The sequence below is a fragment of the Marmota monax genome, unplaced genomic scaffold (genome assembly GCF_021218885.2).
Source record: "Marmota monax isolate L192 unplaced genomic scaffold, Marmota_monax_Labrador192_F-V1.1 WCK01_AAM20220418_F8-fsc00074, whole genome shotgun sequence".
Lineage (NCBI taxonomy): Eukaryota > Metazoa > Chordata > Mammalia > Rodentia > Sciuridae > Marmota > Marmota monax.
Window position 1 is genome coordinate 7,987,290 of NW_026694232.1, and position 25,752 is coordinate 8,013,041.

At 39.0% G+C, this 25,752-nt stretch overlaps 1 long non-coding RNA gene across 2 annotated transcripts in view; it reads left to right on the plus strand.

The window, feature by feature from the left end:
- LOC124108420 (uncharacterized) overlaps window positions 1-25,752 on the plus strand; it is a 131,700-nt gene that overhangs the window by 65,329 nt on the left and 40,619 nt on the right. Inside the window, exons 1-2 of one of the 2 annotated variants that reach the window (XR_009228821.1) lie at window positions 23,619-23,751; window positions 24,381-24,663. This is a non-coding gene — a long non-coding RNA (uncharacterized LOC124108420). Of the gene's footprint in view, window positions 1-23,618; window positions 23,752-24,380; window positions 24,664-25,752 lie in introns of those variants that run through there. The other variant, XR_009228820.1, reaches the window with a different exon arrangement.

Sequence of the window (25,752 nt, forward strand, 5' to 3'; positions counted from 1 at the left end):
TTTGTGATTCATCTGAGTCTCTTCTGTGAGCTATTTATTTTATTTACCGTATTCTCAATTCTTCTCTTGGGTTTTCCATTTTTTCTTATTGATTTAAGGGAGTTTGTGTTTTGTTCATTTGTTTGTTTGTTTTTTGCAGTTCTGGGGATTGAACCCAGGTTCTCACACATTCTGGGCAAACATTTTACCACTGAGCTACATCCCCAGCCCTAAGGAGTTCTTATATATCTTGGATAACATTCCTTGTTTGCTTTAAATATTACAAATATCCTTTTCTAATTGATATCTGTTTGTTAATGTTATTTAAACATTACAGTACATTAAATAAAAGCTTGAATTATGGTGTAGGCAATCCTAACACACTTTTTGACTTAAAGTTAGTGCTTGAAATTTTTTTAAGAATATTTTCCCTACTCGTTGGTCTCAAAAACGTCAACATTTTCTTCTATTATTTTTATAAAGTTATCTCTAATATTTAGATCTTTAATCCATCTGGAGCCAACCTTTGTGAAAGTAAGACATTTGTATTTTCTCCATATAATGAGCAGTATCCTAACATCATCTACTAAACCATTTTCTTTTTTCAAATGTTTTGTGATACAAATGTTTATCATATAGCAAGTCTTCACATATACATAGTTCAGTTGCTGAACTCTCAATTTTAATGCATTGATTTATTTATATTTTGCTGAAACATTTTCATGTCATTGCCATTTATAGTATGTCAATATCTGATATGTAAGTGATAATCACATCTTTTGCCACATCTTTTCCTATACTTATGATATTTTGAGCTTTCATCCATCCATATATATTTTACAATTGTATTCCTCAAAAATCTAGTTAGAATCTGTATTGGAATTTTGTGCACATCAAATGTGTACTTGGAAAGAATTCATGAAGTTAAGCCATACCAACCACAGATTTGGTATTTCTCTCCATTTATTCAAATCTTAGTTATGTAATTTCTATTCTTATACCAATAGAAACAAAAGAAAAAGGACTTACATTTCCTTCTTATAAATTTAATGCCATTTTTATTTAAAAGAGGCTCTAGCTGGGTACAGTGGCCACATCTTGTAGGCTCAGCTTCTCGGGAGGCTGAGGCAAGAGGACTGCAAATTCAAAGCCAGCCTGGGCAACTCAGACTCTATTCCAAATAAAATAAAAAGACTTGGGATGTACTTCACTGGTAGGGTACTTACCAAGTATGTGAGAGTCCCTGGGTTCAATCTGCAAAATAAACAAATGAATAAATAATAAAAGAGGCTCAATAGACAGCAAATCTAGTTACACCAATTTCACCTTCAAGCAGTGCTTTTTTCTTTCCATAAAATTCATAACATATTCCCCAATACAGATTATCATATGAATGGGGCATTTGGACACTGTGTTAGTCAATTTTTTTCCCTGCTGTTACTAAAGGACCCAACCAGCACATTGTATGGGGAAAAAAGGTTTATTGGGGGGGGGGGGGGGGCACAGTTTCAGAGGTCTTGGTCCATAGAATTCCAGCTCCATTCCATGGGGCTCAAGGTGAGGCAGGACATGATGGTGGAAGAGTGTGGCAGAGGGAAGCAACTCACGTGATGATCAGAAATCAGGGAGAGAAACACCACTCTCAGGATACAAAATATACTCCATAACCACGCCCCCAATTCCCACCTCCTCCAGCCACACCCTACCACTTCAGTTACCACTCAGTTAATCCCTATCCCAGGATTCAATCACTGATTGAGTTAAGATTCTCACAACCCAATCATTTCTCCTCTGAACCTTCTTGCATTGTCTCACATGTGAACTTTTGGGGGACAACCTCACATCCAAACCATAACAGGCACTTAAAAAAGAGATGGGGAAACATATCTATTACATTGTTAAACCACAGGAAGGAGCCAATTAACATACAGGAAGAGAACAAGCATCCCCAGCACTTGCTCTGGCAGTGTGGTTTACTTATGGTTTTGCCTTCTGAGCTCCTATGTTTTATGTATGTAAGAAAAGATGTCTCTCAGAAGAAGCCACAGAAAGAACACAAAAATCAGCTGGTAAGCCAGTGGGAGGCATTTAGTGGTCATTGTGTGGATAAAGAAAGAAATATAAAGAAATGACAACTGGTCCTTCTTGATTTGCCCTGAAAGGTACTTACACATGTTTTTTTTTAAATATGTGTGTGTGTGTGTGTGGTACAAATATTGAACATGAAGTTTAATATTAATAAATTTTAAATGTATCATACATAATTATTGACTATAATATAATATTTTATAGTAGACACTAGAATATATCCATCTTGCCTAGCTGAATTTTTATGCCCATCAATTACTAATTCCCCATTTTCCCCTATCCTTAGTCCTTGGAAACCACCATTCTACCCATTCCTGGATTCTATGAATTTCACTATTTTAGATATTATTTTATTTAGTTTTTTTTATTTTTTTTGTCTCTGTGACAAAAAATTAAAAAAAAAAAAAAGCTTACAGGAGGAAAAGTTTATTTGCAGCCTATGGTTTCAGCAGTCTCAGTCCATAGATGGCCAACTCCCTTGCTGTGAGCTCAAAGTGAGGCAGCACACTGTGGAGGAAGGACCCAGCAGAGGAAAGGTGCTCAGCTCGTGGTGGGGTCAGAAAGCAGAGACAGAGGGAGGGGGAAAGGAGCCACACAAAAGATGCACCCTTCCAGGGCACACCCCCAGTGACCTACCTCTTCTAGCCATGCCCCACCTGCCTACAGTTACCACCCCAGCAGTCCATTCAAACAAGCATGGTCTGAATAGGTACAACTCTCACAATCTAATCATTTCACCTCTGAATATTGCTGCATTAGCAGGAGCTTTGGAGGGACACTGCATATCCAGACCATAACAGAGAGACCATGTAAATGGATTCAAGCAGTATTTGTCTTTCCATGACTAGATTATTTCACTGAGTACAATGCCCTCAAGGTTCATCTGTGTTGCTACATATTGCAAAATTTCCTTCTTTTTTTTCTTTTTTTAAGACTGAACATATATGTGTACAATAGTATTTCATTGTAGTATATGCAGGATACCAAAGAGTCTCTACCCATCTATCTGTTGATGGACACTTAGATTGTTTTCACATCTTGGTATTTATGAGTAGAATTGCAATGGTCACAGGAGTGCTAATATCTCTTCAAGATCCTGATTTCAATTCTTTCATCAGGCAGTGGGATTGCTAGGTTATATGTTAGGTCTATTTTTACATTTTGAGGAACCTCACTGCTGTTCTCCATAGTAGCTATACCATATGCATTCCCCAAAAGTACAAAGGGCTCCAATTTCTTTACATCTTTACCAACACTTATTGTCCTTTGTTTTCTTGGTAATAGTCATCCTAACAGGTTCGAAGTGATGTCTCATCATGGTTTTAATTTGCATTTTCCTAATATTTAGTAAAATTGAGCAAATTTTTTTTTCATATACCAGTTGCCCATCTGTATGTTTTCTTTGAAGAAATGTCTATTCAAGCTCTTTGCCCATTTACAGGGTTTTAGGAGGTTCTACTATTTAGTTGTAGGAATTACAAGTCTTGGAAATTAACATTAACCTCTTGTCAGATGAATGGCTTGCAAATATTTTCTCTCATTTCTCAGGTTGTGTTTTCACTCTCTTGATAGTTTCCTGTGCTGTGTAGAAACTTTTTCATTTATTGATTTAATGTAGCCCCATTTGTTTTGTTTATTTGTTTGATGAGTTGGTTGGATTTTTTTGTCCTTGTTGCCTGTGCATTAGTGAGCATCCATAAAAGCATTCATTGCCAAAATCAATGTCAAGAAACATTTCTTTTTTTTTTTTTTCTTTTCTTTTCTTTTTTTTTTTTTATTTTTAACTTTTTGTGCTGGGGATGGAACCCATAGAACCCAGAGGTGCTTAACCTCAGCCACATCCCCAGCCCTTTTTAAAAAATTTAGGTTCTCTCTAAGTTGCTTATGGCCTAAGTCACGGAGGCTGGCTTTAAACTCATGATCCTTCTGCCTCAGCCTCCTGAACTGCTGCTGGGATTACAGGTGTATGCCATGGCACCTGGCTTGAAACATTTCTTTTAAGGTTTTTGTTTGTTTGTTTGTTTGTTTGTTTTTAGGATTTTCATGGTTCAGGATCTAACATTTAAGTGCTTATTCATTTTTAGGTTTTTTTTTTCTTTTTTGGATAAGGGTCCAATTTTATTCTTTTAGACACAGATGTCCAGTTTTCTAGCACCATTTATTAAAGAAACAGCTCTTTCCCCATGGTGTATTCTTGGGGCACACTCATCAAAGATCAGTTGAATGTACATGCATGGATTTGTTTCTGGGCTTTCTGTTCTATTCCATTTCTCTATGTGTCTATCTTTATACCAATGCCCTACTGTTTTGATTATTATAGTTCTGCAGTGTATTTTGAAATCAGAAAGTGTGATGCCTCCTGCTTTGTTCTTCTTTCTAAAACTGATTTAGTTATTCCTAGTCTTTTGCAGTCTTGTATAAATTTTACAATTTTTTTCTATTTCTGTAAAATTTCACTTTCAGATTTTTTTCAAATATAGTTTTAGTTGTTGATGGACCTTTATTTTATTGGTTTATATGTGGTGCTGAGAATCGAACCCAGTGACTCACACATGGTAGGCAAGAACTCTGCCACTGAGCTACAATCCCAGCCCATTACTTTCAGATTTTGATAGTGGTTCTATTGAATCTGAAGACTGCTTCAAACATGGATTTATGGTTCTTAAAATAATATCTTATTTCTATTATATAACAAAATTGGTTTGTTGCAAAAAAAAAGTGGTTTTTTTAGCAACTTGCATATTTCTATCAACCTTGAACTTTTGTTAGAATTCATAGTATGCTGATTGTATCAGATTTCTTAATATATATAGATATCATATTATCTGCCAATAATAACTTTTATTTCTTTATATCTAACCCTAACATTATTTATGACATTATCTTATCTTAAAAGTCACGTAAGACATCCAATATTTGCTTAGATGGTAGTGGAAATTTCCTTCTCTTTCAATGGAAATTCTACTAAAGTTATTGTAGTAAGTTTATTTTCTCATTAGGTGTTTTTGTTGTTTTAGGGTTGAGTGGCTTTTTTTTTTTTTTTTTTTTTTAGGTTTTGGTTTGGGGATTTTTGGAAGTACTGAGTATTGAATCCAGGAAATTGCTACCTCTGAGCTACATCCCAACTCTATTTATTTATTTAATTTTTGGAGAGTGGGTCTTGCTAAGTTGACCAGGTGGGCCTTGATTTATGATCCTCCTGCCTCAGCCTCCCAAGTAGCCAGGATTACAGATGCAAACTATTATATCTGGCTCAAAAAGCTTTTAATACTCTTAGTACTCTGCAAATTTTATCCTAAAAAAGGATTAATTTTTTGCTTTTGATGCTGGATATAGAACCCATGGACCCAGAGGTGTTTATTCTGAAACTCTTATTATAAATAAGGTATTTTTTCCATGTCTTATGAAATCTTATGGTCTAGTATTAAAATGAAATGCATTGATACTTTTTTATGTTTTATTAACCTTTTACTCTTGGAATAAATACTACTCGTATAATAGTTTATACTGCGTAAACTATTGAACTTGAATAGCTAATATTTTAGGGGGGACAGTTGCTGGGGATGGAACCCAGGGCCTCCTGCCTGCTAGGTAAGCTCTCTTCCACTGAGCCATGCCCCCAGCCCAAAGGCTCTTATACTTACACCCATAAGTGAAATGCATTTATGCTTTTCTTGTCTTGAATCTCCCTTATCTACTCTGAAATTCAAAACTGTATTAGATTTCAGTCACTGTGATAAGATGCCTGAAAAAAAAAAATTAAAAGGAGGAAAGATCTATTGGGCTCATCTTCAGAGGTTTCAGTCCAGGGTCACCTGACTTCATTGTCCCTGGGCTTGTGGTGAGGCAGAACATCATGGTAACGTGGTAAAGCAAAGATGCTCACCACCTGGTCACCAAAAGCAGAAAGAAAGAAAATAAAGGGCTGAAAACAAAAACATATGCTTCAAGTGCACACCCCCGTGACCTACTTCTTTCCATGAGGCCCTGCCTTCTAAATTTCCACCACTTTCCAATAGCCATTAAGCTATGAATCCATAAATGTTTTAATCCAGTCACAAGATCAGAACTCTTGAGGTCCAATCACATGTCAATGCCCCCACCTCTGAACACTACTGCATTGGGATCAAACATTCTCCACATAAGCTTTTGGGTGACATTGAGGATCCAAACCAGAACAAAACTATACAAACTTCATAAAATTAGCTGGGCAACTGGGCAGCTTTACTTTGTATGTTTTTTTTGCTTTTTCCATTTTCTGGAGTAACTTATATAAAATAGGTATCATCCCACAAAATAATGATAAGTACATAAATGCATATTCATTAGCTCATTTTAACCATTCCACAGTGTGTACATATTTCAGAACAACGTGTTGTTCAGGATAAATATATGATTTTTTTATTTTTCAACTAAAAATCAAAGAAAAAATAAAAGATATTTTAGCCCTTGAAAGTTTTATAAAATCTCACTAGAAAACTGTCTAAGCGGGGCTGGGGATGTGGCTCAAGTGGTAGCACGCTCGCCTAGCAAGCGTGAGGTCCTGGGATCAATTCTCAGCACCATATAAAAATAAAATAAAGATATTGTGTCCACCTAAAAAACTAAAAAATAAATATTTTTTTAAAAAAAAAAGAAAACTGTCTAAGCTGGGAGGTTTTTTTTTTTTTCTGGTAGTAAGTTTTTGCTTGTTTTTTCTTTAATCATTATTTTATACATTGTATTATGTGAATATCTAAGATATGCATAAAATTATGCACAAACACACACACGCACATGCATATACACACACTTCTTTAAAAAAACCAGAGATGTGGCTGGGGTTGTGGCTCCATGGTTAAGCACTTGCCTAGCACTTGTGAGGTACTGGGTTCAATTCTTAGCATCACATTTAGGTACTGTGTCTATCTATAACTAAAAATATTAAAAAAAAAAAAAACAGAGATATAATGCACAATTATTTTTAGGTTAGTACAATCCAAGTTGTCTTCCATTTGCCAGCTCAGACCCTTGCCTGCCCCGCTGTGCCTCAGGAGGCTGCCCTGTATATACAAGTTCCCCTGAGATCTAGCTTCTTGCCCAACAAGAAATCCTGGAGGGAAGGGACTATGATTAGGGTATTTATCCCTGTACTTGCCTTCTTGAAGTTTGTTTCCTTTTTTAAATGGACACAATTATTTTATTTATTTTATTTGTTTATTTTTACGTGGTGCCAGGGATCCAACCCAGTGCTTCACGCATGCTAGGCAAGCGCTCTACCACTGAGCCACAACCCCGGCCCCCAAGAAGGTTCTCTCTGGCTTATTTCCTCTACCAAAGTGGCAAGCCTTCTACAGCTGGTCTTTCCTCCACTACTCTTTCTCTCTGAGTCCCAGAAACTGTTCCCTCTGCTCATCTTCTTGGACCCTGGGATGTTCACAACCCCCACTGTCACCTGTGCTGCATGCTACCCTATTTTTTGTAATTTCCCTACTTCACATCCACGTGTTTGTAAACAGTTCCTTTACTAAGCCTTTTAAATTATCCTAATTTGAATGCCATCTTTCCTCCTGGGACCCTGACTACTACACCTTAATTTATTTATAGAAACAATCTGCCACCACCACCCACTGCACACACACATACACACACTCACTCGGGTTAGCCATTACAAATAGTTTTGGTGTACATTTTTGCAAACACAGACTTGTGTGATATATAACATAAAAGCTGTGTGGTGTATTTGAAACCCAAACAATAATTTTAAAATGAGACCTTTTAAAACAATTTTTTAGAGATTTCTAGTTGTTACTAACCATGCCTCATTTTTCAAATTTTTTTTTGATCCTTAAAACTCTTTATAATTCTGTACTCACTTAATCTTTTTGAGGACCTGTACCTCTTCACATGGACTTATTTTCTTAAATGTAGATGTCCAGGTTCTGACTGCTATTCAGGCGCTCTTTCTCTCTCTCTCTCTCTCTCTCTCTCTCTCTCTCTCTCTCTTTGCATAGCTTCAATTATCATTATTTTACAAATGATTCGAAAATCCTTGTCTCCAGCCTTGGCTTCTATCCCATGTTCATCCATTTTTATTACTTTCTGGTGACTAGGTCCAACCTGAACATACTAACAGCAATTCAAATACAACAGGATCCCAACCAAACTCATACTGGGTTCCATGGCACATGTCTGTAATCCTAGCTATTTGGGAGGCTCAGGCAGGAGGATCACAAGTTGGAGGCCAACATGGACAACTTATGAAGACTCTGTAAAGTAAAATAAAACAGGGCTGGGGATCTAGTTCAGTGGTAGAGCACTTGCCACAAAAAAGAAAAACAAAAAATCTTTTCTCACTAAACCAGTCTTCCATTTGATTTTCTTTCTATTCTTAACTCCACCAATCTTATTCCCCTGTTCAAAATGTTGGTGCCAGACTTGACCCCCTTCTGTTGTTTTCCATCACTCCTATTTAGGACACACTTTAGCAGCCCCTACAGCTACATATTCATTCAGTATTCATCTCCTTTCAGTCACTACAACCAACATTCAACATGATATTCCTGTTCTGGCACCTCATAGCACCCTCCCAACTCATCTTCCCACAACTATTTCTCCTCCCCTCATTCCTAGCCATCCGACAGAATGATAGCCTAATATTCCTTAAAAACACAGTATCTTAGGACTGGGAATACAGTAGTAGAGCACTTGCAATGTGTGGTGTGTGTGTGTGTGTGTGTGTGTGTGTAGGGGGTGGGGGGGGGGGCTGGGTTAAATCTCCAGCACACCTCCACACAAAAAAATCCTATTATCTGATTTAAGAAACAATTTACCCAACTGGACACAGTGGCACACACCTGTAATCCCAGTGACTTGGGAGGCTGAGACAGGAGGATCTCAAGTTTGAGGATATCCTCAGTAACTTAGCAAAACCCTATCTCAAAGTAAAAAAAAATAAAAAGGGCTGGGAATGCGACTTAGTGGTTAAGGGCCCCTGGGTGGAAGGAAGGAAGGAAGGAGGGAAGGAAGGAAGGAAGGAAGGAAGGAAGGAAGGAAGGAAGGAAGGAAGGAAGGAAGGGAGGAAGGAACAAACCACCCAGTGTCCCCTAAATTTTAGTCTAAACTTCGTGGTTCATAACCAAATGTCTCTACTATATGACTTTAACCTACACAAGCCCTTATATTATCCCAATATTTCCACCATGCTTTTATCACACAGCCTGAACACATGCCATCTTCTCTTCTTATCAAATCTTCCAAACACCTCTGCCAACTTGATTTCTTCTAGGTGCAGCTCAGGTCTTACCTCCCTACTGAGCCTTTCTTGAGACATTCTCACACTCTGCTTTATATTATATTATTTGTGTGCTGTCAACTTCACGAGATTCAAAGTTCCTAGAGGGCAGGGACTGCTTCATATTTCTTTCTGTTTTTCTTATAACACCTCCACAACCCTTTTCACATATCCAGGAGTCAGTAAATTTGCATTGAATTAATTTATTAATTAGGAAAAAACAAATCATCAGGAAAAACTAAATTTTCTTTAATAAAGACTTGGAAACAATTTCCTTTTTACTCCAAACAGCTCGTTTCTTTTTACATTCACACATAGCAGCTGTTTATTTTAAACTTTTAAAAGGTTATAGGGGTTGTGGGTATAGTTCAGGGGTAGAATGCTGCCTAGCATGCATATGTCCCTGTGTTCAGTCCCTTATAGTACTAGGGGGAAAAAAGTTATAGATTCCTCAAATTGTATACAGGGATGCAGTCCAATATGAAGTATGAGATTGATCACAATATGACGCATAATTGTTGTGTTAATTGAGAGTAAGTGTGACTTTGGCACAAGCAAAAGAAACAGTAGAATAAAAATTCTTACTCTGTTGGGTCGTTTAATGAAACACTCTTTGTGGTTACTTTCTCTTTAGAGATACTGCTATGCAAATCTAATTTAATGGAATTGTCCTCACTGTATTTTTATAGACAGTTAGTGCAAATAAAAACCAAACATGGATCCAGGCACAGAGACACATACCTGTAATCCCAGGAATTTGGGAAGCTGAGGCAAGAGGTTCGAAAGTTCAAGGCCAACCTTGTCAATTTAGCAAAACTTTCAGCAATTTAGCAAGACCTTGTCTCAAAATAAATTAAAAAGGGCTGGAAATGTAGCTCAGTGGTAAAGTACCTCTGGGTGCAATTCCCAGTATAAACAAACACACACACACACACAAACAAACAAACATGGTGCTTTTGGCTTTTAGAAGTTTAATTGTTGAGTGACGAGCTAATCTTAGATGCTAAATTATGAAGCATTAGTGTAAAATAAAAAAGCAACTGTGTTTCAACAATGGAGTGACAGAGGTGGCTGAGGAGATCTGTTTACTACCTCAATGAAGCAAAGATTAACTATATTTATTCCTTCTTGTATTCTTTTATTCAAAAACCTATACTATGTTCCAAAAAACTATGTCAGGCACTAGAGATATAAAGGATGGAAACGTAATTTTTCTTTAAAGGAGAGAGAGAAATATTTTTTTAAATGGTGGGGAAATAATTTAAATGTAAAGTTTGTGCCAGGTGCAGCAGTATCACAGAAGAAGGGGAAAAAAATGATTGTTACAGTTTCACCCTTAGAGCCTTGCTAATCTGCCTTTCTGTTACTTAGTCTAAAATATTACCTACTGGACAAAACCAGAAAGAAGAAAAAAAAGAACATATCATAAGACTTTAATATTTGGATACTTGATAATTATTTCATTGCTTAGAAAACTTCAATTCATTTTGGCAACACGATATGATCACTGGTCTTAGAGCTGAAGATGGAACATATGACATTGCAGAGCCTAAAAGATGACATACAATTACAATTATTTAAAAGGGAGTTCCAAGGCACAGGGTGGGGGCGGGGCATGCTTGGGGAATGCTTGCCTAGCATGCATGGGGCCCTGGGCTTGAACCCCAGAACCACCAAATAAAAAGTGTAATAATTATTGGTTTCCGTGGTCAGGAGGAAAATACTTGTTTATTTCAGATTCCAATAACATATTTATCTACCTTATATTTCTTTTCTCTGAGCTAAACAAGCCATTTTCATTTCAAGCACACCTACAGAGTATTATTTCTCAAAAGTCATATTTAATCAGTTGCTTATTTACTGGGCCTTCTCCTCACAAGACTGGCTGCTTCTCCTAGGACAGAGACTATTTCTTATTCACTTTTATATCTAATGCCTGAGCACAATTCCTGGCACACAGCAGACAATAAATACCTGCTCAAAGAAAAATGTAAATACAGATCTTTACATCCTTGCCAGCTCTTCGATATTTGATTATTTTAATGTCCATCATTTGCCTCTTTTTCTTGCTCTCCTTCTCTTGGTAAGAACAAATGGGGGAGAAGGATTTCTGAATAGCCTCATAAATAGTGTATCGGGGTTTCAACAAATAAAAGCCCCAAGACTCATCAGGGAACTTCAATTCTCAAAAAAAGGAAAAAGAAACCTCTTCACATTTAAACTCCAAATTGGACACTTCTTGAAAATGTTCCTCGTGTTGTGTATCTGTGAGATGCCTTAGCAAATAAAAAAAAATGCATAAATGGTCCTAAACTTCATTTCAAATGATTGTATTTATTTAGTTTATCCTCACTTTTGCTGTAGTTGCTGTAAATGGCTTGGAACATGCAAAATATGCTAAACAAGAAACACAGCCCGTACCTGAAGAGTTAGCAGTTGAAAGGCATAAGAAGCACAATGGATTATAAAAGCCTCTTGAAGAACAGCCTTTTGCTGCATAGATGCCAGACATGACAGTATGTGGCAGGAAAAGAGTTGGGGAAACTGCTTTAAAAACCTATTAACTAGGAATGTGAAAAAGCAGGGAACAATCGGGAAAGGAAGGAGGTGCTCACTGTTTAAAAGGCTTTTAAATGTGACCATATTTTTGTTGGCTTTTTGCCTGCAACATAAAATGAGGATGGTGTATTGAATGGCTAGCTGGCTGTAGAAGAAGATGGAATGAATGGGAGCTGGGTGAGGAAGTCAAGGCTGAATTTTGAGATGCCACTCTGGACCATATGCAGCTGTTGAGACAACTCTCAGCAATGATTTTAGTGAAGTAAACACAAAATTCAGCCAGGCTGCTCAATCACCCTTTCATTCTTGTGTTTTTCACCATCCCGTAAATATTTGCCTGTGCCATCTTTGCTGCAGATATTAAGGAGTTAATAAATTAGCCAGCCAACAGGCAGGAATCGAGAAAAGCTACAGAACTTAGAATTGAACAGCTGACAGCAGATTGTGCAGGTGCAAGATGGGAATCAGCTCTGTATTTTCTGGGTAGCACAGTTCTCTCTGTCTGGCCTGTGGCCTGATTTCCTGGCCCCTTGAGGATAAACTGAGTTCTGTCAGAGAGAATTCCAGAGGTCTCCTTCTATAATCTTAGGAACTGTCACCTTACAAAAGGATGCAATCCCCTTCTATATTGAGACTGATAATCATCACATATCAGTGGTGGCCTTGTAAGATTTTGGTTTCATGTTAGGAAAGAAAAATACTCCAGATATATAAATAAGAAATGGTGTATTAAACTTCACAGTATAATAAATCAGCATCCGGTAACTGGGTATTCAGGCATGTGTGCATATGTGTCTGTGTATAAATGTGAGAGAAAAGGGACCACGACTTGTTTTGAAAATATAAGTACTGTGGCAAATAGCAAGGTCATAACACAATCGGGAGAGGAGAGAGATGGGCCTCGCTCAAGTGCATATTTCTTACCAACTAGTTTGTGGAATTCTTCTAATCAGCCGATTTGCTGGTGATGGACATTCAGGTCCACCCTTCCCACTGTGGCACTTCTTCCAAATCTTTTTGTCTCTATAGTAGCAAAAATATTAATCATATAACACTTGAAAATGTTTGATATGATCAATCCCTGGTTAACAAAACATTCCAGTGTTTCTTCTGTTTCTTCTGTAAAGGTTGCCCGCAAGTAAGATAGTGAGCGTGGCTGACTGGATTGCTAGTAGGGAAATTGATTTATTTTACACAGGTGAATTGAACTGTGCATCCAAAGCCTTTTGACCAAATTCTGTCTGGAAGTACATATTTATAATAAAGGTAGAAAAACTAGGAGAGTATGAAGTTTTGTTTTTTTTTTCCCCCTAGATAAATTCTGGGAAGGACAGATAAACATCTTCAGTTAGCAATGGTTAAAGTAGGAGCTAGTACCTACTATTAAATCCTACTTAAAAATCTTCTCTTTCTTTCAGGACTACCTTAAATCCCTAAAATTCTATGCTTCTAATTCCCCCATCTAAAAACTGAAGAGCCTGTGATTTCTACTATAAAAGACTAGATACTTTCAGAAACACTGGCCTTAGATTAGTTTGTTTTAGAGAGCTCTGAAAAGACCTCCCAATTTAAAAAAAAAAAAAAAAAAATGCCTACCCTCATGTTTTCCGTAGGGACCTGAAATTCCATCAATGGGAATTTTCATATTTGAAGCTGGGAACAGTGGTACATGCCAGTAATCCCAGCTATTCAGGAAGCTGAGGAGGGAGTTCAAGGTCAGCCTGGGCAGCATGGCAAGACCCCTGTCTCAAAACAAAACAAAGCAAATGATATTAACAATAATAATAATAATAATAATAATGTTTAGAATAGCTCTGTTTCTTACTGACAAACTCCATTTCAAAACACTTTAAAATTAAATAAACAGGAAAATGTAAAGATATATGTAAACCATAAATAAATTTTCAAGTACTTGTGGGCCAAAGATCAGAAGGGAATACAGAGAATATAAGTTATTTATGGTTTAAGGTGGTAGATCTTAAATGACAGATTACATTTTTCTTTAAAATTTTCCTTTATGTGCTTGTAATAAATATCAGTTGGGAAAAAATTAAGATCACTTCTAAAGATTCCAATTGTACTTGACCACTGTATCTCTCCACCTAGTCGAACCTAAAAATAAATGAACAAAACATTAAAAATAAAAGAATCCTCGATATTTTATAACTAGATTTAGGGAGAAAGCCATACAACTCAGAAAACAATTTGCTCACAAGTTAATGAGTATTAAGGGGAAGGCACTTTGTAGGGTGACACAGAAGACACAAAAATGACCAAGATCTGTGCCCCTTCTTCAAAGAGCACATGGCAGAAAGCTAGTGACTTTGAAGCAAGAGCAGGTTGTCATTATCAGTCATCAGTACATTTCAGTGAATCTATTTATTAGCCATTTGTTTCAGATTTTGAAAAGCAGAAGGACGGGGGAAGCCCAGGACACTACCTAGGAAAGATCAGTCTGGATTAAGACACTTAATGAAGGGAGATGAGGGCAGTGGGCACAAGCAGGGACAGGCGATAACACAAAGGAGGGAGGAAGATGAGAGCAGCAAACTGCATTTCAGAGACTTGATCTGAGCTAGCTCTATCTTCTAGCAAATAATTTTCAAAATATCAAGTGGGCCATAACAAAGTATTATTCTTATAACTCAAGGAAGGATTTTTACAAATATCAAGAGGGATATTGGTAGACAAATGTGTCCTCGTATTCACAATGTAAACCCTGACAAGACACGCATCTCCTTGCAAGCCCCACTTTAGAAAGGTGGTTTCAATCCGATCATTTTGGGGGTTCACTCTAATATTGGAGGTCACAGATATCTTTATTCCATTATTCTGTTTCAAACATTTAAAACCTGATGGAAAAAGTAATGCCCGCCAAAAATATTTCCCAAGTTGTTTGGGAAGTGGTTTGTTTTCTCTTCTTTCTCTTTTTCCAAACCTCAAAATACATGAATGTTTTTCCTCACCAGTAAGGAAAGATGACATTGAGCCAGGTACAGTGGCACACACCTATCATACCAGTGACTTGGGTGACTAGGGCAAAAGGAGTTAAAGGTCAGCCTGTACAATTTAGCAAAACCCTGTCGCAAGATATAATATAAAAAGTGAATGAAATGACACGGAGAAGTATCAAATGAACCCACTTCAGCAGATTTCAAACTCAAACCATGAGCCTGTTATTTTAAAATATGTATCTTTCCAGGAGCTGGAGTTGTGGCTCATGCCTAGCATACATGAGGCACTGGGTTGGATCCTCAGCACCACATAAAAATAAAATAAATATATTGTGTCCACTTAAAGTATTTATCTTTCCAAGAGTCATTTCCTATAACTAACTGATCACTCTCTTTAGAAAACGCCAATACTCACAGGCCCCAAATTTGCATTTGGTCCCTAATATTCCATTTGGTAATCAATATCCTGTTTTCCTCCTCCCTACCTCCTTTTTCTCCATCAGTGTCCATCTCAATTTTCATTTGCTTTCATTACCTTCTTCATTCTTAATGCTTCCTTTTGGGCCAAGCTGCCTGCCTCTTACATCCATATTAACTTTCTCCTTCTCTTTCTCATTTAACCATTTCTAGATCTTTAGATTACAGATGCCAACATTTATGACTCATTTCTTTTACCATAGTGACCCCCCCATTCATAAAATTTCCCTCCTCCACGAGATCGTCCTAAGAAAGCACATGTGTTCAATCAAATGTGTCCAATAGCACCATTTCCTACTCTCATTCAGTATTTTCTGTGACTCTTCTTTATTACACCTTTCTGATAGGACATGGAAACTTTGTTTATCTATGGTCTAGGCTGAACTGCACATGGGACAGAGATAATAACCTTCTGACCCTACAGTTCTTCCTGGCTGTGGGTAGAATTGATAGCACATTTTCAATTTCTCCCTTGTCTTTGCTTGAACATACTAGAATTACAACCTCTGACAAAGGTAACATCCCTTTTGTGGTGGAAACAAAGGAGTGTGTAATGAATTGGTTAAGATTACATTGCATGTTTAGATGATGAAATCCAGCTGCAGCTCAATTCCTTTATTTTCTCTAGCTGGACCTGGTCTTTCAATAAGACATTATTGACTGGCATCTTTCCCAGAACAAGTACTTTGGAATATAGTCTTGCTGCTTTGAGTTCTTTAGGCTGAAAAACAACTATAGTACAGGTCAAGAGAATCAGATATGAGACAACAATGCCCAGTATCTTAGGATGAGCATTTTAGATGATCCATATGCAGATGGCACTAAAAGAATGAAAGGTCCTTGGATTTACATGAGGTCTGAGCCACTTTCAAATTAACTTTAGCTGCTAAGGTGGCAGGATATGAATTATAGTTTTATTTGCCATTTCTCAGCAAAATCCTGGGGCCAAGAAGACACAGGAGAGAGACAATCTTAAGAATTCACCACACAGATTGTTCTATAGTGACATTATAAAATAAATTTTTAATTTTTATAAAAATAAAATCAATTAATGCCACAATTGTGCAGTGTTATGAAATGCTGGTTTTTGTTGTTGTTGTTGTTTAATCCCAAATCATATCACCTTTAGTTGCTCTCAATCACAAATTACTGGGTTCTTTCTTCTTTTTCCTATATTTTGCTTTTGCTTGTGGCTTGTCTTTGTTTTTCAAAAACAAGACTACTTACAATTTCTGCTTTTAAAAATGAAATATACCCAAATTGGCTGCAGAAAATATTTAAAATGTACACTTTTCAAAGAACAATCCCATCATTTATTCATCTTTTAGATAAAAATGATTATATTCATCTCAATTATTTTTTGCCAAGGATTATAACACTAATTTTACTCTTTCTAAAAATTAAAATAGCAAACAGTTTATATAAGGTGTTGATAATTACCTATATTATTGTACTGCTGTGACAGATGTTGGCAAAAAAGCCTAAAATGCCTACAGCTGTGCACTCCATGACATCTAGTTTATACTCAGACAGAAGGCTAACAGATGTTCTGAACTGTCACTTTGCCTAAATGTTTTTAAAGTCTAAGGACCTGCTTTATAATTCACCAGGGTCTGGTTTGGTTTCACAGAGGTCCTCAGAATTCCCATCTGTGACAATTAATGGTGAAGACATTGATAAATCAACCCTTGTATTTTTCTATTTCTTTAACAAATAGACATCAGTTTATACACGAATTGTGGATTGTGACAGCTGTTTATATACATCCCATTTGTAAAATTCTTTCCTTAAACACAAATAAATTTGGGTGATCAGTATACATTTCCTTGGTTTGAGCCAAGGAAAAGGCCAGAAAATCACCCATTCTTTTTATTCAATTTTGTACACCTTGAACGTAAGATGTTAACAATCTCCATTGATCATTTTCAAAAGTTGTATTTTTTTTTCTAGTAAATAAAATGTTTTGTTATTTTTATTCAGCATTTTAATAACTCTTCTCATAACAATCACAATTAATTGGGTAGCCCATTAGAATAATAATTTTGGAAGTGGAAATGGCATTCAGAAAGTATACAGCCCATCTTCTCCAGCTTGACACCCTAATACTTCCTCTTTCCAAACATACCTTCAGATCCTTCATACAGAATTACTGCCCCGTGCAAAGGCCATCAATGCCTTATTTGCTGTTGCTCTTAATTTTAACAAGCTGGATTCCTGTAGTACACTTGCTTAATAGTTTAAACATTCTGTTAACAATCAGGTGTTTGGCCTATCCTGTTTCTTCTCCATTCTGTATAGAAATATAACTCCAAATAGTACATCTTTTTAGGTTTGTTTCTAAATTAGTCCCCACACTTAATTATGAGGATGAGAGGGATGCCTTATTCCTCTTTGTTATAGGCTAAGCTCTCAGTAATCCCAAACAAAAGAGCCAGTTCTGGAAGATATAGGATTTGCTAGCAGGATTATGGTCTCATAGATAATGATGTGCAGTCAGCAGAAGCGAAGCTTTATTTTAATTCAAATAAGCTAGTAAACAAACCACTGACAAGTCTGCTGGTGAGAGTAACTGGCTGCTGTTGCCACATTGGCAGCTAAATTATAGAAAATCTATTATACCCTGTTCACCATATGTTTAATTTAATACAAGATACAAATTAAACTATCCATAGTGTCTATTAAAATAACAATGGTTTTTTTTATATTTAAATGTCTTAAAATAATTTCTACTGACCTTTTAAAGGGCGGTTTTGATACAGGTGATTATCTGGTGGTGGGGGGGAGATAGTTAATAGAAAGCAAAAAAAATTTAATTGCTTTTCTGAGAAAATAAAAATATAAATACTCACTGGTTTGTGGTTGTTAATAAGGTTAATTAGCATCATGTGTTCTGTTATTACTATATTTCCCTCCTACCCTTTTCATTTCTGAAGCTGGGGTTTTAAGAATGATACTTAGTTTGACCTATGGGAGCCTGAACTCATGAAATTATAACCTGGGTCAGCCCGCTGTATGGGCAGCCTTAGACCTGAGGCCGATTGAGTTCTATATTTGGAAAATTGAATTTAAACTCTAGGCCCAATTTTGGTTTGGAAAAAGACATGACTATGATATCCCTGCTTCCAGTCAATCTTTCTGTAGCCAAAAGATCCTAAGCAGAATAAGAATTAAGAGGCTGTCTTCCAGAAAAAAGAAAAAGACAAGACCGTTTACATTATATGTGACCAGCTTCTTCCTGTACCCACAGCAGTCAGGAACCAAGAAGGCTTGCTTGGTCCTGTTGGACTTAGTTTGTCAGATTCTAAAGACCTGACTGGGTTGTAGAATTGGCTAGATTTAAAACCCAAATCTACTATTTTCCAGGTGTGAAAAACCATTGACATTTAATCCAGCTGCATCTCCCTTTATTCTGTTTAAGGGGAGAGGGGGAGTGTTATAATTCCAATTCTATAGGATTATTATGAGAAGTAAATAAGACAAAGTATCTGGTACATAATAGATACTCATTAAAGGTTAGTTCCTTTCTCTTTCACTCTCAAGCAAATAAATGTTGGTCTTTCTTCAAGGATAAAGAAGAATGAAGGAAGGATGGGGAAGGAGAGATTTAAATAGAAATTCTCCCTGGAATCACTTTTACTGGGTCATTAACTCCTTTCTAGACAAATCCCATTTTCTTCAAAATTTATCATAATACCTGCTCTTTAAGAATGTATCTGTAAGCCACTCAAACCAATTGAGTATCCTTAGGCCTAGGAAAGAGAAATCAAAAATAATCACCACACTTTGGGATGTCATTTCAAAGTTTTTAATACAGATATTGCACTGAGACTGCAACTGTGTTTGTGGGGTTACATATGGTGAATTTTGGTTCACAGAATTACAACACAGCAGATCCAACTATGTTCTGGTAAATTACAAAAGCACAAAAGATGTTGAGTTGGCAGATGTTCTCGGTTTAGATCATTCTTGAAGTTCAACAGATGACATTAATGTTTCACTCGCACTAAAAAAGTTTAATCTTAGATGGATGCAAGAAGCATTTTCCAAAGTGTGGTGCTAGTAAGAATATACAAGAAAGACAGAAGACAAATATCCCGTGGTCACTTTCCCTCCATTCAGTACCCTGTTGCTCAGAGATTAAAAGACAGGAGACATTTCTATTTATGGAAATCTGACTATATTAATAAATGAAGAAACTGAAAAACAGGATCCCAAAATTTGTGGCATATTTTAAATATTCAATAACTTTAAAATTAATATTTTTATTCATTAAGATAAAACCTGGTTGTAATATAACTTTTTAAAAGGAAGTTTAAAGAAGTCCTTGATGAATGCTCCCCATCGCCCTCGCTTTTGCCTCCAAATTTCAATTAGCTATAAAGTACACGTTTCTGTAAATTCTTACTGTCAGTTTTAGAATAAAATAGACTGAGGGAGTGCCAGAGAGTTCTAGAAATATGAGCATGAGTGGGAAGGGAGACCATGATGAGTCTGTGGCCACTTAGGCAGGTCTCCAGCAGCCTGAACTCAGCCTCGGACACCTGAGGGTTTCCACATCAGTGGCTCAGCTCCTGTCCCAAGAACTGCCTTCCTCAGGGAGGTCCTCTGTCCCTAGTTAGCTGGACCTTCTTCCTCACTTTCTATCCCCAGGTCCCCCAGCCCCCACCCCAGGTGACCAGGACCCAGGCCTCCTGGAAGGATCTCCCGGGCTCCGGCTCCAGTTTCCACACATCGGATATGGGAGAACAAACCACACTGGCCACACTGTGTGCTCAAAGGAATAAACGGTTCCAAGGTTACTTGGACATCTGAGCCTCGAGTCTGGGAACTCTTACCCTCCAGCCTGTGCCTTAAAGCAGCCCTAGGATCTGCGAAGGCGCGTGGGTAAGGGTGACCTGGGAAGCCCGGGCCTGCAGGCCGCTGGAGAACTCAGGCTTCCAGTCTCTCGGGCGGTCTGGTCACTCAGTGGAGGGGCCTCCCTCTCCGAGGCCGGCAGCGCTGGGAGGAGCAGGCCTCGTGGGCCCGGGCCAAGCCGTGCTGGGACTTGCCGGCCCCGAGCGTGGGAAAGAGGGTCGGAGGGCGCGGCCGGGTGAGGGCGCAGCTGGTCGGGGGCCAGAGGGAACCCAGTCCTGCCAGCCCGAGCCTCCACGAGGATAGAGCGGACCTCCCCTAGGAGGCCCGGCCTCCGCCCACTTGCCCTCGGGTTTGCACCGATCACGGAAAGGATCGAGGCTCCAGAGAGGAAGCTAAGGCTCTGCCTCGAAGTTTATTCTAAAAGGGTTTGAAAAATGAGGTTTCCAGGTTTCTTCACACGCACGCGCGCGTGATCTTGAGTTAGAATCTATAGAGTTTGGGTTAAACCAAGTCCTTATTCGGGTCTTGCCTCGCGGGGGCGTCGGCCGGATCGCGCTTCCCAGTGATTTCCAAGTGCGCGTCAAGGGGGGTGTTGCGTGGTTTTGTTTTGGTCTAAGTGAGTAACTGGACCGTGTTGAGCCAGTTACATGTTCATCATCCCGTGGCGTATATAAAAACACCTGCATCTGGAATCCTCCCGCAGACCAGGGGAAGCAGTCGCCTCCCCACCCCGACCTAGTGCGGATGCTCCAGTGGGAGCCGGGCGGCTGCGGAGGGTGAGAAGCGCGCGAGTCCGCCGCAGGTCCGAGGACCCCGAGAGCCCGCACCTGGAGGCCGAGGGTCCCCGGCCCCAGTCAGCCGAGCCCCAATTATCTCCACGTGGAGAGGGTAGAAGGTGGCCAGTTAGTGAATGATTGATTACTCAAGAAGAGAGAAGTTACAGCTTTCACAGTAGCCGATGGCTTTAGCATGACACGATGCCATCTCTGTGCAACTCGTGGTTTGTATGGTATTTGATTTGCTGGAACATCCAGACCCTGATCGTGCGTATCGTGTTTGCTTGCAGCATTGTCAATTTAAAACTAGGTCCTTAGTGCCCCTCTTGCTAATCCCTTCGTCTTGAATCCTGTTTTTGAAAAATCCCCTCTCTACCTATCTTTTTTCCCTCCCTCCCTTCCTTCTATCTTTCCTGTTCCCCTTTCCTTCCTTAATCTGGGTCGTTCACGCTGCAAATCAGTCACTCACCGCCGTCCCATTCCGAGGGTGAGGGAGAAACTCCTCCTCTCTCCCCAGAAGGCTTGCGTTTGCAGAACTGGGGAGTTCAGCTTTGCCCAAAGCGCTTTTGAATTAGTGAAGTTTCCAATTCAGAGCCACCTATAAATGTCCATAAATCGGCTCTCACGGTTTTCCCAATCCCTTCAGAAATCCCTTTCTATAACCTAGCACGGTTTTGGTACTGTGTTTGCTCCAAGTCGTGTTCTCTGGATACAGTTTCTCCCCCCTGGATACAGAAAGTGTGTGAGTGTGTGTGTGTGTGTGTGTGTGTATGTGTGTAGGTAGGTAGCTTCCCAGTTGTGAATAAATGGTTCTCCATTCTCCTATCTACCAAAGTAGTTTGTCACTTTGACCCTTCACCTGGCAGGACACAATTTACATTTTTTAGTTAAATGCTGAAGTCTTCTGCCATGTCAGGTGGAATGTCATTGCATTACAGCTTTTGATAGCAACTTGAGTGACTCACATTAAAAAACAAACTAACAAAAACCTATCTTCTTGTCCTGTCTCAGAAGACCCTGGCCTTATGGATGGAATGAAGGAGATTCAATTGATAAGATTATCACCTTGCTCACCTTGAGTCACCTTAGGCTACTCCCTGAGGCCTTCCTGTCTTTCAGTCTGAGGAGGTCCAGCCCCAAACCCCTCAGTGGGGAGAGAGTAGTTCAGATTGTTTTTTCAGTACATTGTAAAATGGAAAACAGCTTTTAATCATGTTGGGGAATCCTTTCTAATTCTTGATATTCATGAAATAATTGGACAAGGGAAGCAAGAAAGAATCATTCTGTTGGTTAGATGGTTACTTTTTAAATGAAAACATAGAGAACACATTTTACATTCACTTTGCCCTGTTCCATCTTTAGTTAGGGAAAATGTTTCCACAATTGACTCTTAATTTTACATAATGCCTCCACCCCCTTTCAGGATGGCAAGGATAAGTAACAAATGTGAACTCCTCCTCCTGTTCTCTTAAAGGTCACTCTTGATTTAGACTATTCCCTCTCACCTCCAACACACTTATACAGGGGCATTTTTCTTGATCCAGAGTGTTTAGAAGTGTGTAACTTTTTTTTAGTATTGCTCTGACTTTTATTCTTTTCACACTGATATTAGGCTGTTTATCTTGAAATATAAATGGATTATTGTGAAAAAATGTTTAATTTTCTATTTTGTTGTTTTTGTTTTTCAAGTTTCATGGAAAAGGCTTTAATTGATATTTAGGTCATAGTCTCCCCAAATCCCTTATTAGATGACCAGTTGTAAAGTAATAACATAATTGTTTCCAAAAGGGAAAGTAAAAGTTGAGATCAGTTTTGTTAAGTGATTAAATCATTTGAGCATTTATCTTTCTTTTATTTTGAACAGTTTGTGGGAAGAAAGGGAGGGATCATTTGAGCAGTGGGGTGGGGGGACAGAGATAGAGAACCCACTGAAAACTTATTTTTAAGATGAAAGGCATTTTTCCAGACTATTGTCTAGCCACAAATAACAACACAGAGAGCAGAAGTCACGAAAGTGGATTACTGTCACTCTGGGCTATTGGAGGCCTGGCACTAATTCCTTTAGAAAGGTAGACAGACCTAATCAGAAACTAAGGACTTCCTCCTGCAGTGTCCCCCCATTGCCTAGGTGTTGGGGGCTTGCTCAAAGTTGATATAGACCTCAGCTAGGTCTAGGTGGTAGGGCTTCCCGGAGGGGGTGGGGGGAAGCAGATGCTCTATGTGGAACTGTCAGGGAGGAAGTTCAGTGGCTCTAAGAGCAAGCCTGAGTGGAAGGGATGCTGTAACAGGGGGTCTGTAGTCACCAGTGTACCCCCACTCCCTGCACAGGTGCAATCAATGCATCAAAGCTAGCTAGGATCAAATCAAAGAGCGACAAGAGTAGGACCCTTTGGTGCTAGAGACTGATCTTTAACTTGCTCCACTCCTCTTGGGTTCCCATCCTAGGTTTTCCAGAATTGGAGACCTCAGAAGAGGGGAGGGTAAACTTGGCAAGAATACATGCCCTTCCCCTGTCCAGCATGCACACACTGGTGGGAGCTTGTAGAGATGAGGAGACACGCCTCGGGATGAAAGAAGTCTTCAGTGATCTGTTTGTCTGGCTCTTCCAGTTGTGTGCATGGCCAACCAGGGAGCAGAGGAGGGGAAAAAAGCCCCCTTTTCTTCAGTTGCTCTAGCTGGGGTTGCCTGTCTCCTCTCCCTCAACCCTCTGTCTCACCCCATCAGGACCAAATAGAATCGAAACTCCATTGCCTTTGCCTGTACTGAGCCTCAAAACTAAGGATTTGATAAGGTTACTGCACCACTGATACAATTGCTGATTTTTAAAGCCTCCTCCAAGAGACAGATGTTTGGGCTGATTAAGAATTGAGGAGGAGACCTGCAGCTACACCAAGGAATAATCTATTGGGCAAATATTTTAATAAAAAATATGAAGAGATCAGCCCGACCTTGCAAGGTCTTCTGCTTTAAAAAAAAAAAAATCTTTATCAAACCCCTATTCTATGGCTTCAATAAACAGAACCCATTACCTCACGGCATCTTTTGTTGGCCCCATACAAGAGAGAACAAAATGGTTATTCAGGGGAACGCTTTCGATTTTTATTGTGGGTAGCCTGCACAAAGAGCCGTGTTATTGTATTTAAAAGAACCATCTGTAGCAGAAACAATGGCATCAAATTATCTTTGAATACCCACTGAAAAAACATAAAGCTTTTTTTTTTATTCTTCTTCTGTACGGTGGGGGGACAGAGCAGTGTTAGGATAACTGACTTTTTTGTTGTTCTCTGGGTGCATTCTTCTCGCTCCCCCTCTCTCCCCCTCACCCTCTCTCCTCTCTCTCTCTCTCCCTCTCCCTCTCTCTCTCTTTTAAAAAATCAGCCATTTGGGGTTTTAAGCCATAAACGATTTTTCTTGTTGCAGGGGATTGCAGTGGCAAAGCTAGGCTAGGTCTTGGAGGCTGGTGTAAGGCGATGCGGGAAGGCAGGAGGCTGATGGAGAGACTGGGGGGAAGAAAAGCCGAAATGGATTCACGGTGCCTTGGATGGAGGATGAGAGGGGAACTGCAAGCTCCTTCAACTCGTTCTGTCCGGTGAGAAGTGATCAAGCTTGGGCTGACAAGAGGCTCAGGGAGCCCTCACGTTCTTTGCTTTTTTACCTGCCAATCAAACTGCTACAAGACAACACCCTGATCTGGCATGGACATGTAAGTAGCTTGCAACCCAACTTTGACATTCACTGCTAGCTCACTCCTCCCCCCCCACACACACACACACACATACACACACACACACTTTCTTCCTCTCTCATTCTGGTTTTTTTCCCCCTTTTGACCTTTACTAGATCTGGAAATACACCCTATGTGGCAGTCATTTAACACAGGCAGATTTTAAGTCCGAAAGCGTTAACTTTTGGAATTAAATGCTAATTGAGATTTCCTTAACAAATGCAGAATTGAAATGACATTATTTATTCTCTTCTGAACAGTTTTAGTACTGAACATAATAAGTTCCTTGCAAGGGTGTGTGTGTTTCTTTTTCTATGAAAATGAAGAAATAGATTCGTGAGCCTCCAAAAATAACCCCAGTAGTGAAAAATTCAGGCTTCCATCTTTAAAATGTTAAACTCTGGCATTTCATTCCTACAAAGAACCTTCTCCAGACCAGTGTTACTTAGAATGGAAAGACTGATTTGATTCAAAAGGTACATATCATTAAAAGGTTGCTACTACTTCAACCAGCGTCTTACTGTTTTGGTGGTGATTGAGGATGGGAGGGAGCTTGCAAAAAGAGAGGATGGGGACAAGGCGAGACCTCGTTCTTTGAGAGACTGACACAGAGGGAGATAGAAACGCAAGGGGGCAGGATAAGCAGGAAATATTACCTGAGAGAAGGAATTACAGAGCATGGCGAAGCTGGAAGCTGGGAGGGCTTTCTGCTGGAAGTTGTGCGAGGGGTGATGGGGCTTGCTCTCTGGTGCCCTCTAATGGCAACTAGAACAATGTTTTACTTTTGTAATTCAGTACTGGGAAAAGCAGCTGGGTTTTTGTTGTCAATACTGGGTTTTGTTTTTGGGTTTTTTTTTTTTTTCCTCAGAAGACTTAAAAACTAGAGATTATTAGTAAAAGAAATTGATTGTTTTCAGCCCAGAAACTTACGTATGCCTTAAAGTCATCCATGTTTTATCCTCGATCATCCCCTCCTCTCCCGAAATCTTGTTAGACTAATAGAGGAGGAGAGACTAAAGGCAAATTGATTTATGGAGGGTGGCCCACTCCCAATTAGTAATTCGGGGA